Raw genomic sequence first — 16215 nt, 5'->3', positions numbered from 1 at the left:
ATTGGAAATGGGTGTTGTAGGAAAATTAGCCCATCCTCAACGGGTTAATGATTATGACCATGACCATGATGATGGTGAAGATAATTGTCATGATGATGACAATATTTATGATAGTGCTGATAAGTTTCAGCATCAGTATTATCATTTCAAACAAGCTAAAAGCTGGAACTACGTGTGTTCGTGTGTAGTCTTGGGTCTTCTTTTCGTCAGTTTCAGTCTTCCATCCACAAGTCCTATTTAGTGCTGTTGTATGTAGAATGGGAAACAACAGAGAATATGGAGCATCATAGAGGCAGAAATGATGGGGTGGTGTGGGGGCAGCCTTATACTACACAGTCATGAAAGCTTTAGAATAGAGCCGACAAAGTACCAAAATCAGAATAGAGCCCAGCTGAGTTAAGTACCTCACAATAACTTGTTAACACTGTGAAATCCGGCCTAAAAAGCAATTTGCACAAAGGACGCTGTTTGCATTGCCGGTGGGACATTGTTTGGATGTTCCTAACTGGCTCTTGCTCATCCACGCCCCCCCCCCCCCCCCTCCTCTTCTTTTTTTCTTTCTCTCTGTCTTTCTAACTTTTTATCTCTTTCTGTGGCATACCAAATCGATATATTCTTTGCTGGGCTTTGCCACAGGGGCTTAAAACCGAAAAACAGAGAAGTGTCAAAAGCGGAGAATAACCTTGTTTGGATTTGACAGGTGGGAGACAAAAGCGTTACTTCCTGTAGAGGAACGCGGGAGATCGTCCAAAAGAATTAAATAGCCCAGCGTTTTAGACCAGAGCTTAGAAGGAAGAGAAAAGGAGGGATGGTAAGAAAGAGAAATGAACAAGAAATAAAGGAAATACAAATCAGCACACGAATTCTTTACCTGCGACTGCTTTGGTGTCACGTTATGGACAGAAGGGTTAGACACACTTGATCTATGGGCAGGAGTCGATCAAATCATACTGCCAAGTAACCAGTTATGTGCGCGAATTTATCTTAATCTAGGTATTAATCTTCACAAGATTCTCAATGCTCAAAGACATTATCTCAAAAGTGTGATGTGTGAAAATTTTAAAAAGACTACATGTATATCAAAAACCTATGACCGAGGAGCTGGTGCTTGTCGCTGATTGGCTCCATCATGGCCCGAATTCACGAAGGTGGTACAAATGAAACCATGGTTTAAACCATGGACAAAATCCATGGAGCGCCAAGTGTCGCGTGAAACATTTCGTTACGAAATTGGTCATTTCGTCGACAAAAATGACCGTTTCGTTAACGAAATTATCATTTCATGGACGAAATGTTCATTTAGTTACAAAATGTTGTCATTTCGTTACAAAATAATCATTTCCTCGACGAAATGACTGATTTCGTAACGAAATATTCCATGCAATATTTGGCGCTCCATGTTTTTGTCCGTAGTTAGTTTAAACCATGGTTTCATTTGAACCACCTTCGTGAATTCGGGCGAGTTTAAGAGCTAGAACAGTATCTTGCCTGTCCAGCTTTGATCTGCTATAGTCTGGATGAGAAAGTCAGATTTTGCTCTTACCATGTTTTACCGTCCACCTGATGTGTTTTGATGTTTTCCCCTTATTTCGAATGTGATGAATTTGGATGATGCAACTCTGACATCCTTGAGGGTTTTGAGATATTCAAGATGGCCGCCAATATGGCCGCCAAAATCTGAAATTCCTATAATGTCTTCCTATAAATGATGAAAATTGAATGCAAACAAACAAGCAAACAAACAAACAAACGTGGTTTTAATAAATTTCGAGAATGCTGCCAGATCCAAATCTGGATGATGCAATTCTTGTACCCGTGAGAATTGTGAGATTCAAATTGCCGCCGAAGAAATGAAATTCCCATATATTCCTTATTTATGGTGAAAACTAAAAATTAATTGGGCATGGGTTTACCCGATGCGAGGGTGCTGAATCCGAATCGCTGGTTGAGGCATGCAACCATAATTTAGATCCTTGAGGGTTTTGAGATATTCAAAATAGTGGCCATTTTGGCGGTGACCTTGAATAATCTCAAAACCCTAAAGGTGGCGTGCAAGAGGTACATCATCCAGATTCAAATTTAGCATCCTCGGAATAGGGTAAACTATCAAAATACTATGGGTGGACGTTTCCACCTCCCTGGTAAAACAAGGTTCAGCGTCTGGCACCCACACCATGCGGTGGCTCTCGTGAGCCCACCTTTACGGTCGAACCCGGTCGAACAAAATAGCGCCCTCAAAGTTTGTGTTGCCAAGGCTGTCCAGTCGCGGGAGGCGCCACACCATGCTCAAGTTGACCTTGATGGAAAGAGCATAAAAGCACACTACTAGTATCAGAAGTAATAGTAGAAAGGTCATATAAATCGGACCAAGAAGTTATGGTAAAAGTTTTTAAGTTATACATGTATTCACAGACTGTGAAATTAGGAGCAATCGCGAAAATTGGAGTCGACGGTGTTATCTCACAAATCTTCCATTGACTTATTGTACATAGGGCCTACAATCTTCACTGCATTTCCCCGAGTTGAAATACAATAAAATGGTGTTTTATCATTCGTGTCAAATCACTGTAGCTCGTAATGATTCCGTAACGATGATAATTTAAAGAGAAAATGGATGAAATTGCTAAACTATCGCCGAAATATACTGCTTGATTTTCATGATTGCTTGATATTCATGATTTCACGATTGACTTTTCTGCCCTTTCCTCGAAATAGAATAAAACTAAAACTGTTATCATCACGGAGTTGGGTCTCCCTGGTTAATACAATGATCAACGTCATTTTGCATAAAAAATTGAAACCATTAAACTGAATGCAACAGTCAACGTATTTTACGATCCTAAACGGTCTTTATGAAAAATGACCGGCGCGCCATTAGTGTGTCAGGAAGATTTATAACGGCATCGCAAATTTTGTAGCTGTCCATCACTATAACCAGAATGCATTTCCTTTACGTACCTCCCCCCCCCCCCCCATCTCAGACTTCATGCGGGTCAATCCCTATTTTGGAAGAAGTTGTGATCTCTCTCGCTGACCCGTGTTTCCGTTCTGACGGAGATGACCCAGAACTTGTCTGTCATAACGAGGAATTACAACTGTCATGGACGGTTCCCGGTCTCGTCTCTCCACTACGGCCCCTCCCCCTTCTCTCTCTCCTCCTCCTAGATCCTCACCAAAATCATACAATATACAGACATACACACACACACACACACACACACACCCGTACACACATACACACACAGACAATTTTATGTTCGCGCACTGCTCCTATCCTCCGTCGCCTCTCCGCCCCTCGTAATAACCATCTCGGAGCTCTCCGATATACAGGGTGGGTATTACTGGCGAATGAAGATAAACTATGTGTTATGACAGGCCATCGTTTGTCAGTGATAAATCAAAACGTTCTCCCTGCTCGAGAATCTCTCACACTTTCCAGTGTCATCCCAAGCCGTGCCAATTTCCCATCACTAAGGGACTGGATGGAAAAGTTCTGTCGCGACTCTCCAGGAATAATTAACGATGCGAGTGAAAATAATGTCGATTAGAATGTTTACCTTTATAATTTCAATTACAATATCCTCCTCCGTTGATTTGATGTATGTAAAATTAGTCGTCGAATGCAAGGAAATTATGCTGAAAAAAGAAGCAGAAGAAAAAGAGATCGATCCGGGCTAGTAATTCTCTCCTTGACAAGTTATTTTTCTCCTGCTGTGGTATTTCGGTGCACCATCGGGGCTTTTTGTCAGCCTGTTTGTTTGCTTATTTCTATAATCATTCCTGCCTATAAATGGTGATCCGATTATTTCCGTAGTTTTAAAGGTCACTCAATTAAATCCTTCATTGTTAATAGTGTACACTTCCTGAATAAGTATTCAGTTCTCCATCTGAAAAGTAGGAATACTGCTTGTTTTCTTTTTTCTTTTTCTCCCCCCCCCCAATCCTTTGTGTATGGTTTATTGCTCGGTGCACACCTGCCGACTCGTCCTGTTCACTTAATGTGAGCATTGGTTGTTGTTTTTTTTTTTTCTTCATGAAAGAATGAGCTGTATTCAGCGTTTTTATGACATCTACTTATAATGACTCAAGCGAGACTGATGAAAAATTAATTATCTTCGCAAACCTTGTGTCCATTTGTTCCTATTTGATGAGCTCCAAGAGAAGGCTGGTGGATAGAAGTATCGATGAACAGCAATGAATAGCCTGGGTAGTGTTTTGACTGTATCATCATGGGTCATATGCTATCAATCCCGTCTGAAAAGACCCTTCGTGAAAGCAGCTACTGCTTTTATTGATATATGATTATAATTTGGGCTCAATTTCAAATTGTCCATACTTCATAAGTTTAGACTAGTGTATTACGAGTGCGCGGTATATATACCACTGACGGGTCTTCCGTGAATCCCAGTATCCGGGTGCGCTAGATACTTTCACTGGAAGTTCCTATATTATAGTCCCAGTCGCCCAGATATAGTTATTGTGCTCTTGCAAAGTTCAAGTGTACACTTTGCTTTAGTTCTCATATAACAAATGACATCACTATTCAGCTATCATATCAATTCATTATGCCATCCTCACTGCTATCAATGATTTCCCGCCAATTGTGTGTAGGGTGCATGGACTTTGGTAGTGTTTGAAGAGCTACGATTTCTGTTTGCAGAATCATTGTGGTGATGCAATATTTACTCTTCCGTAATAGCTGAAGTTCAAAACTGCGCTGAATGCATGTATTGTCCATTATTCGCAATTACTCTGTTCTTAATATGACGGGTAATTATAGGTCCCTACATGGAAGAAGTAAATGATTAGTACTATTTTTGATACACTGTATTAATAAATGAAAAGGCATACATCCATGTGAACTGAGTGGCGTCGCTGTCCGTGTATAGTGCATGCATGCTTTTGAGTACGAGCAGGTAGGTTAGGGACGAGTGTCGAGGGGATGACATAGAGGTACATGTACTTAGTATCATTATTACATGCCATGGGTTTTATTCAACAGATGGTCTCTTGGCGTTGCAGTTTCATCCAGTTCTACAAAAGATGTTGCATAATCGTGCAACTGCAATATCGTGCATTATCCACTTCTCGGTGGAACACGGAGCCGATTGATTTGAAGTACGTTGTACAGGGGATGGTAAAATGACAATCGGGTTGTTTCTTGAAAGCGCTAGCAGTGTTCATATATAGATGAAAATACATGCAGAGGACAGTCGCATGCAGCAACAAGGAAAGCACTTTACTTTTGTGAGGCCTAACCCTTATGTTGCCCCTCTCCTCTTAATATGTAAATCTGTGTAACATTCTTCCGTTGTTATTTCGCTGTCATTGTGTTGCACTTTGTTCGTCGTGTTCTCTATTTTTTCGGTCAGCTGATGGCGATGATGTTAATATTGGTAATGACTGTTGATTATAAAGAACAATGATTATCAATACTATATTTTGATAATATTGCTAATGATAATTTTCACCATAAATCAAGACGAGTGATGACGATAATGATAATGGGGTACCAAGGAAGAGGAGGGCGGGGAAGAAGACAAGGAGGAGAGGTAGAAAACGATGAATTAGAAAGAGAAGGAAGGGGAGGAAGGGAAGAGGATGAGGAGGCGATATAGAAGAGGCTCATCTCCTGTGCTGAAATCCGGAAACTGCCCATAGTCTTTTAACAAAACATCGTGGTGTGAAAGCCGCCTGCCCAGTCATTCTCACGTGTGTATTTGTTTTGGTATCGCTGAGCCCCGGTGATTCCTTGTTTTGCTCTCGCTTCTATGACGGCCATTGTAATGCATGAGATGAGATTTGTATGTATTCATTCCGTTTAGGTAAGAAATCCATTTCCTGCGCTCTCGATGGCCATGGGAAATCAAAAATTGACGGAGACGGTGCATGGTTTTCTTATCCGATGATTAGGGAAAATCCTTTCCGGTACTTACGGATCGGAAAAAAAGTGAATAACGATCTGGCCTGGGTATTTCCGAGGCTTAGGAGATGAATACGATATCTCCTGTCCTACATAGAAAAAAATATATAATTATAGAATAACAGAACAAAAGCAGAATAGGCATCTTAACATAATTGCCGCAATCACATGATGATTTGGACGTCTATTGCGCGGTTTATCCTTCATTATGCATATTGTGTTTGCATATACAGTGAGTCAATGCGGCTATATTTCAACATTTTCAACGCAAAAACATGGTCATTATGACCATGTAAGAAGGCTGCATTGATCAGCTATGCATATCTTTCCTCGAGCACTCTGTAAGATGTGCACTACTGACATGCAAATGGTCATAATCATTATCTTTATCCGTCGAGTTGTGTCCTATTTGTTCCGGCTCAAATTCTCTCTAATGTTGGACTGACATGGAAGCCTCATTTTTCACGAGAAAACTCTTTTCTATAATAATAATATAAGTAGAATGATGTGCCGTGCACCATCTCGGAAAAAAAGAAGTATCCCCTCCATTCTACCAAAAGTACATGTAATTTCCCTGTGATTAATGTACAAAGTATCATTGTCCCGTTAAAAAAAAAGGAAATTAATCTTGCATCTGCATCATCTGAAAACCGCACGACTTCAAAGAACGGCTTGCTTCGGGCGATCGTAATAGTTAAATTAACACTCGTGGATGTTTCATGAAAGGGAATACAATATATTTTGTAGCAGAATGGAAGCGTGCCGAGTGGCTGTCAATCTCGTCCTCTCATCCTTTCTCTCCCATCCCTCTTTCCATTTTTCTAAAATAATGATCACAATAATAATCACGATATTAAGTGTGTCTTCGTAGTGGGCAAAGGTCAGTACTCTTTTTCGTTTTCTGTTTTTTTGTTTTGTTTTTTTGCCAAGTTGCGACCTTTGACCGAATCGTAAAAGACTCTCGTGATTTTGATCAAGACGGAAAGCAAATACGGCCCCGAGAGATAAATCATATTTAATTTGCTGTAATGATTTCCGGGCGGTGTGCGCTTGTATTTGTTCACTCTTCAGTGTGTAAAACGACCCTCTGCCTTGGACTTCTCGCTCGTCATGAAAAAGTAGGTCTAAAGTTATCATAACAACTGTTAAAAGCAAAACGAAAAGGGAAAGGGACTTTGGTCCGTCTCGTGGTAAAGTACGTGCACATCATTACATCTTTGACAAATTCAGGAGCCTGTAATTTTGGCGCAATCACGCAGTCCAACTTGGAAGCATGATAGCTGTCGCCCAATGCTGTCATTGAATATTACACCATATCCATCAAAACACGTATCGATCGCAATGTACTGACAAGTAACTTGAGAATAATGACAGCTATAGACAAACAAACATAGGCCTATAGACACACGCACGCACGCACGCAATTACAACAATGTAGGCCCCTAATATTAATGGTCAACGATGCAAAGACGCTACTTTGCTTATATTGATACATGCACAGATATGAAATGTCGCGCGTCTAGATATGGCTGACCAGATATCTTCACATGAAATTTGATGAATAATCGCTGGGAGAAACTGTCTTATGCAGGGAACAGGAACTTCTGGGATTTTTTTAAAGCAATCCGTGACGAGTTAATGAAATGAAAAGCCAAAGTACAATCATTACAGGCATACTCGAGGATCCACGTGGAAGACGATGGTTCGCTCATAATTTTGATGGTTTAATTACCAGGCACGTTAAGATCGCTGCTTGACTTCTGGACTTCGTCTAGCAAAGCTAAAGCACTGTTTTAAAGCGCAATTTCACACCAGGTTCAAACTGGAATAAATCGATATCAGACGAATAGAGTGACAGAATTTTCATCAACTTTGGATATGAAGTGAGAGTTGGGGAAATTCTCGATGTTGAAATGTTACATGATTGGCTTCAATGAATAGTGATATTGATAGTAACGCCGAAATGCAAATTATGCTGAGGTGGTGGTACGTGGTTGTCATCAACTCACAACTTTCCCCATTGGTTGGCGCAAAATGGTCAATCTCCTGTCTGACTTACCATGCTATAGGCCTACTTTTAATGCCAACATGACCACGAATGTAGATTTGCAATCAAAGTGTCTCTCACTGGGCCCCAATGGTTAAAAAAAAAAAAAAAAAAAAAAAATATATATATATATATATATATATATATATATTTTTTTTTTCTTCTTTTTTATGTCTGCATGGCTACATGAGTGTTATTTCACTCGTTGGTCTACTTTCCATATCTGTTGCGAAAAAATAACTATCCTCAAAGCATTTGTTCAACCTACTGTGTGCAGTAATGTATTGCAGAGAATGTGTGTATAAAAATACATGTAGCGTCTTTATCGTGACGCCGTCTTGAGCAGACATTAAAAAAATAATCTTGAGCGCAATAAAAAAAAAATGAAAAGATTGATGTTGAAGTAATATACAACTAAAACATAATTATCACATATTATGGGAAAAGGTCAGAAAACCCCCACTGGTTATTCACACGAATTGCTCGAAAGAAAGCAAGTGGGTAAAACGTAACCTATGTACGTACACTCGTGTGATTTCACGGAGCACGCGAACGATTTGCGAAGGATGCGAATGGCAAAATCCAGCATTCGTATTTTAGTCTGCAAAAGATCGCCAAACGAACGTGAGGGTTCGGAAGCGTCGTCATCAGTATTGTTCGCGAATGTCGTTTTTACTTCGGCGAGAATTCCCCCCCCCCCCCCAAAAAAAAAAAGAAAAAAAGAAAAGAAAAAAAAAGAATTTTTGAACGAAACTTTTCCGCACACTTGGTCGTGATTTGCTTGTGTTGTTCTCGAAAGTGTCTTTAAAGGACAAGTCCACCTTCATATACATGTGGATTGAGTGAAGGCAACAATATTGATAGAACACATCAGTGAAAGTTTGGAGAAAATCGGACAACCCGTTCAAAAGTTATGAATTTTTAAAGTATCTGCGCAGTCACTGCTGGATGAGAAAACTACCACAGTGTATGATGTCACATGCGTACAACAATATAAGGAAAATAAAAAGAGAATTTCACAAAACTTTACTTTTTGAATAAAGTGCACATTTCCTCGACTTGATACTGACGTATGTTAAGGGTAATATTATTCCCCCTGCTTTCTGAAAGAGAGAAGACAAGTGTTCTTTTGTTACGTGAGAAAAGTGAAAATGTGTTGAATTTTCTTTATTCTTTCTTTATATCGTTGTACACATATGACATCACAAGCTATAGTAGTCTTCTCATCCAGCCGTGACTGAGCAGAAACTTCAAAAATTCATAACTTTTGAACAGATTGTCCGATTTTCCTCAAACTTTCACTGATGTGTTCTACTAATATTGCTGCATTCTTAAAACCCACATGTCTATGAAGGTGAACTTGTCCTTTAAAGCCTCGTCATGTGCGCAAGACCTTCGCAAGACACCCGCCATGTTCACAAAATGTGAAACCCCAAACAGACCCCGAAACTTTTGAGAATGTCTCGCGTATGTTTCGCGAAATCTGGAAGTTTACCACCTCCCTGGTTTTCCGATCATTTTACGACGTAACCGCAAGCTGTTCGCGTATACATGTTTTGAGACATTCTCACGAACGTTTAGCGCATGTTTTGGGGGTGTATGACCTACGTTTTTTACAAATCAAAATCATAGCATACATCTGAACATCAAACAATTATCAACAAATGGTAAAAAAAAAAGAAAAAAAGTCAAAGACTAGCAAAGAGAAAGAAACGTTTGATGTACAAAAAATCGCAGAATACTGTATACTTAAAATGAATTTGAAGTATGCCAATATTACATTTGAAACTAGAGATAATGTGTTGGAGAAACGGCAAAAAAAAAAAAAAAAATCAAATGCTTTATTAGTGTTTTATTGTTTTCCTAAGAAAAAATTCTAGGCACGTACACAACAGAGAAATGAGAGAAAAGAAAAGAGAAATACAGGAAATTAAAAAAAAAAAAAAAAGTTCAACTCGAGACAGCTCCCACCTCTCCTTGGGTACATTTTCTCCCATGATTATTGAAAAATTTGCGTTGGCATTTCCGTCGCCTGTTCTTCTTGTACGTAACGTGCTGTACTTTAGCAATGATACACACGACATTCGTACATATGTCGCGAGAACTTCGCACAAAATGCGCAAGAATGGTTTTCGGCTTCATTGTCGGAACACGTTCGGGGGAAAAACTTTTCCGAATGTTGGATTTTGTCATTCGCGTCCTTCGCAAATCGTTCGCGTGCTCCGTGAAGAAAGGAGAGATCAATGGGAGCGCGGACACCAACACCGCGGCATGAGATGGCGCTATTCCATACGATATCGCGGGCTCTGCTAATTGGCTTGTCGGCACACTCGTTGCTCGTATGAACACGAGACCTTTTCTTCATATGAACAGTATTTCAGATACGATAGAATAAATTTACAATTGGCAGCTCCGACACCCATGCATGGTCTTAAATGTTCACAAGTACGGTTATAAAAGTGTCAAGGGCAAGAGAAATGGACGTCGGGGATGAGAATGAACCAACGCAACAGCGCATTTTTGGGTCTATTTCTTTCTTTGCTTTTGCCCAGAGATGCATATGCAATACCTTCCAATATACATTGTACAACTCGCAAAATTTCATATTTGCATATCATGTCACTCTCCACAGCAGACCTGGGGCCCGTTTCATGAAACTTGTCATCAGTGACAACTGCCATCGATCTTTCTATGACAAATTTGCTCTTAGCCAATCAGATGCAAGGATTTCAGTAGCTTGTCACATCTATGACAAGTTGTCACTGATGACAAGTTTTATGAAACGGGCCCCAGGTAGCTCTCGACCCATACCTTGTTCATTCACTCATGACAAAAGCACACCAAGCATACAACTAGCACACACACAAAAAAAAAATCCAAAATGACAACAACCACATAGGGTTAACATAATATCTGGTGCCCTTTATTGAGTACATAACTTATGGTGGTTAACTCTTCTGGGGTACATAAATTGTCTCTTGTATAACTACCTGTTCTAATGCTTAAAAAAATAGGGTCGATTCAATTCAATAAACATGCTGCATGCATTGGTTACTTAAAGTTTCTAGCATTGTGAGTGTTAGTATTTCCACCATATCTTTCGCAACACGGTCCACTGTACACAAGACACTGACCACATAATGTACAAATATAGACTGGTTATGCCCCATAATAAATGAACAATAAGTGAACACTGCTCTTATTGGCTTCTAGTGCATCAATTGTAGACGAAAACAATACTGGTTAATGTATAACAGAACTGAAAATCTCCATTAGATAAAAACATTATTATATTAATCATCCTCACAGCATAAAATGGCCTATGGACAATCACTCAAAACTGCTTCAGTGTTTGAATGCATGCTGGAAAACTGTTACAAATGGTACTGTGAAGTGAAATTCAATTCACATTGTCCTATTTGAGACTTGGGTTGAGGATACAATCATGGCAACAATTCTTTGCTACAAAATTACTACATTGTAGTATCACAAGCAGCCTGTACCGGCCGCACAGAAACGCTGTTAGTGGGAGGTTTGTTAGCGCTATCAAGTCACTAACAAATCAGTCACTAACAGCACGGGCAACGTGACCGCACAGAAAGCGCTGTTAGAGCGCTGTTAGACACGTGCGCTGTTACGGCGCTGTTAGTGGATTTAGCCTTAGAGTTAGGCAAAACTCAGCGCTGTTAGCGCTGTTAGTGCGCTGTTAGCACTAACAACGTTTCTGTGCGGCCGCCCCTGGTTTTCACAAAACATCAAATGCTGACTGAAGCTATGTGGTAAAAACTGCAACTGTAAGCTATGCAAGTTCATGATCAAAAATGCTACTGCCACCTGGTAGAGAACATGGAGTCACACTCTTGCATCCATCCAGCTCTGACTACACAGGCCTCCTCTGGCTTCAGTGGAACAGTGTTTGATACACAAAGTTCTCCCAATTTCCTTTCCTGTGTTGAAGTACCCATTCAACACAATAATGTATCAATTTGGTCATGAGAATCTTTCACATCTCTTTCCAAACTGCAGTATTTAATGGTGACGTTTCTTTTGTATTTCCCATAATCAAAATGTGGGTATATGGAAACATGGAATATTTGTATCTGCAGCTCTTTATTTACAAAACAGACTACCCCAAATCCAATTCATAGATTTTAGACTTGACAGTGTGGACATATTAGTGAGCAACCATCATTAATGTATAGAGTATACCATTACTATTTACAGAGAGTGTTGATTGATGGCTCAAATTGTGGAAAAGCTTACACTGAACACTGTCAGTCAAAAAGAAGAAGAAGAAAAAAAAAAGGAGGGTGGCAATTTGGGGTACACTGTAGGCCACTGTGTGGATGAAATTATCGCATGCATTTTAATTTCACAAATTTCATGAGAACCACGATTTTCACAATTAAAATGCACGCAAAGTTCTTGTCTAAACTATCATGCTTAAGCGCCAGAGGCGATTTGCAAAAAATATTTTTGCTGTGAAAAAGGCTGTTGGCTACAATTCATGGAAACTTCATACCATAAATATTTCTGGTTTTGCAGTACACTCTGGCATTGAGAGCATTATCTACCACTCGATTCATATTATGCTAATGTGTCCCGATATTGCATTTGTGGGGGAGGGGGAGGGGGATATATTCTGATAGCAATGAGTTAGAACCTGAACCATATACCCTGCAGAGCAACCTAGAGAAACCCCAATTGGAAGAGGACAAGAAACCAGTGCTAAACTACGTTTGTGATATTCTTGTCAACTACAAGTGTACTTGAATTGTATTCTACGCTGTAAGGAAATATTGAAACATAGCACCAGTTCCTTCTATTGGAAGAGTACTAACCCAGCACCAAGAATATGATAAACAACCTGGAAATTACTTAAGGACCACATCTGTTGGTCTGTTAAAATGAACTACTTTCCCCTTAACTTTCCATGGTACAGACATACACTTTACATGCTCTCTGTTAGGGATCACATGTCGTGGATGCACATCAGAAACAATTCTAGACAGCCTGTCCAATATGGAACACCATAACAAAACTCTGGATTGGATATGAAGGAGTGGAAATGTCGACTAATGATAATGTTTAGAAGAGCACGATGGAGAAAAAAATCAATATCTGTATACTCTCAAGGGGAAACTATGGCAAGCATCCACTCACTCACTCCTGCATTACACACATAAGATCAATATCATACCGACCTAATTGCATTGCAAAGCAAAAATGACTAAAAATAAGCATTCTGGTCTGTGATCCAATGCATTTAGGGCAATACTGCTTCAAGACCAACCCGTAAATCATGTAACAGATCTACATTTCATCACATTGAAATGGAGGCTTACCATTTCTTTAAAAAAAAAAAGCCGAAAAGTATTTCATGAGGCGTAAAAAAAATCCTACCCTAAAAGTGGTGTATTTATGAAGGAAATTATGAATACCTTTATCATGAGCTAAGGAATACCACAAACAAGTCTTGAATGAGCCCATCATGGATGACAGCTTTTCCACTGATATGCAGAACTTAAAATGTATACATTGAAGGCAGCAGTGAAGCAAACATACACTTTTTATTAGAAAAATGGTCACTCTGATCTTTGCGATGTTGACTTCATTTATCTCCTTTCCCTGACAAAATACATTTATCATGATTGACAGGGGGGGGGGGGCACCTCCAAATGTATACTGTCTGTACATGTTATGCTATCGAAAGTGAACTAGTGCATACAGAATATACATGTTAATGTTAATAACATTAAAACCAATCGATATGAACCATAACTTTACAAGAAAACAGTGCTAGTAAACTAGTAACCTAAACGTATCCATATTATTTGTTTTATATCAGGTAAATCTTGAAAAGTTCTACAAAGCTCGAACTTGACAGGCATGATGGAATGCTTGGGACACAATTGATATTCATCTTGCACTATAAATCATGCTTTCTACTTGATCTGTATTGCATGTGTTCACTAGTATTGGACATTGCCCTTTGAATATTCCCCTCTTGGCTCACTGCACCAATTGCTGCATTCACTCCGGTACATCAGAAATACACTACAAGCTGTATAGGATATAATAAACAAATGCAACTGTACTTTTTGAGCTGATAATAATGAGTTGTTTTCTGTGCAAAAAGACCAAAAAAAAAAAAAAAAGACCAAAAAAGATTGAGCTTATTAGCAAAATATTGCATTACATGATTTATTGAACAGTGTGTGAAGCCAAAAACAAATCAGAGATGAGTTGTGCAATTTGCATTGATGTTACATATGAGAAAAATCTATCAAAACCTTACATCCACACGTCATTATATTTGAAAATTAAATAGAGAGGGGGAGAAAGAGAAAATGAAATCTGAAGGCAATATCTCTATGTATTCCAAGACATCTGACGTCTGTAATCTTGGTGGTGTAAGACTTCATGATTTATCTATAGAAAGGAGTAGACACAGACAACAAAGATAAATCAATATAGAAGTGAAAATGCATAAACAGAAGACATTCTGCTCTTTCAAGATTTACATCATGAACTCGAACCAAAATAAAAATTGTGTTTTTCTGCTCTCAATACTTGACGCCAAATGTTTACTGGACCAAGGGGAGAACTGTTGCAAGACGAGCTTACATAAGTGTTGCTGTTGATGCCACATACTTGAACAGTCTGATACACTCGTATTGGCAAATAGCACTACAGTACACTCCCATTATAACAACCATGGTTATAATGAAATTTTGGATACAACAAAGCAAAATTCAGGGCCCCAAATCATCTAGATATCTTTATACACTCCCCCCCCCCCCCCCAATGTAACGAAATTTCGATATAACGAAAGAAAACTGCTCGTCCTGAGGACTTTGCTATAACAGGAGTCGCCTGTACCTTAAAAGAGTTGTGTGTTTTGAAAGAAAAACAAAACTCAGCGATTCGATTTCTGATCTTGAAGTGCAATTTGTCCCAACCCATAAAGAATAGATTGATGTAACCAAATGTACTTTGCAACATGACAAGTATTTTTACCTTCGACAAGGCAGAGACGAATCGTACAACAGCAACAACAAAAATTCATGTTTGATGTAAATAATCACAAACTAGAAATGTCGCTTTGGCGACTGGTATGCCTCCGCCATAATGCATGATTTTCCCAATAGGTATAGATAGTACATGTGGACACTGTGTGATTACATTTTCACAAAATTGGCAAAATATTGGAATGACAAGTTTGTCACAAATGTGAATGTTCACCTTCCTTGACGTAGGTTTAATTGGATGAATAGGAGAGCATGTATCTAGGGATTTAAGGACTTTAACTTGACTTTGAACCATTCATACATTTAGGCATTGAGTAATTTTCAAGGTACAGGTGTGGAGAAAAAGTGCAATTTCTGAATTGAATAGTAAATTGTTACCATTTTCATCTGACCCTTGACCCTAAAATTCATGAGATAATTACTTTCAGGTAGAACATGCATAATATGTACTAAGTTTCAAGGTAACTTGAGCCACTTCCGAGATATGGAGGAAAAAGTTAGTTCAGCACTTTCAATTGATCTTTGACCTTTTGACCTTTGAGGCAAAAAGAGAAAAAAAAAAACTTTCCAGAGAATTTCTATTAGGTTACACACGCATACACCAAGTGTAAAAAAATAACCCTGCTGGCATTGCATAAATATGAGGGTAATAGTAAAATTTTGAAGTCTTGCACGTGACCTTTGACCCCTGACCTTTGACCCCATGAACCCTACATTCTCTAGATAATCACTTCCAGTCAGTACATGTATATACTATGTTCCATGAAGATACCTTGAACAATTTTCCAAGGTACAGAGAAAAAAAAGAAGTTTTAATATTTCTACTTGACCTTTTGACCTTTGACCTTTGACCTCATGACCCAAACTTTCACGAGAGAATCTTAATTGGGTAATACATGTATACACTAAGTTCCAAGAAAATATCTTCAGGCATTCAATAGATATGGTGGAAATAGTGAAATTTTATGTATTTGACCCTGACCTTTTGACCTTTGACCTTTGACCTCATGACCCAAACTTTCACCAGAGAATCTTAATTGGGTAATACATGTATACACTAAGTTCCAAGAAAATATCTTCAGGCATTCAATAGATATGGTGGAAATAGTGAAATTTTATGTATTTGACCCTGACCTTTTGACCTTTGACCTCATGACCCAAACTTTCACCAGAGAATCTTAATTGGGTAATACATGTATACACTAAGTTTCAAG

At 39.0% G+C, this 16215-nt stretch overlaps 1 protein-coding gene across 2 annotated transcripts in view; it reads right to left on the bottom strand.

The window, feature by feature from the left end:
* Window positions 1–10871: 10871 nt before the first annotated feature.
* Window positions 10872–16215, bottom strand: part of LOC140234666 (NEDD4 family-interacting protein 1-like) — a 32811-nt gene continuing 27467 nt past the window's right edge. For both annotated transcript variants that reach the window (XM_072314697.1, XM_072314698.1), the window contains exon 9: window positions 10872–14402. The gene's annotated coding sequence lies outside the window, so the exon portion shown is untranslated. The remainder of the gene's footprint in view (window positions 14403–16215) is intronic.

This window comes from Diadema setosum, chromosome 11 (assembly GCF_964275005.1).
Source record: "Diadema setosum chromosome 11, eeDiaSeto1, whole genome shotgun sequence".
In the NCBI taxonomy this organism is placed as follows: domain Eukaryota; kingdom Metazoa; phylum Echinodermata; class Echinoidea; order Diadematoida; family Diadematidae; genus Diadema; species Diadema setosum.
Note: the sequence above shows the minus strand (reverse complement) of the source record. Positions and strands in the feature narration are given on the sequence as shown.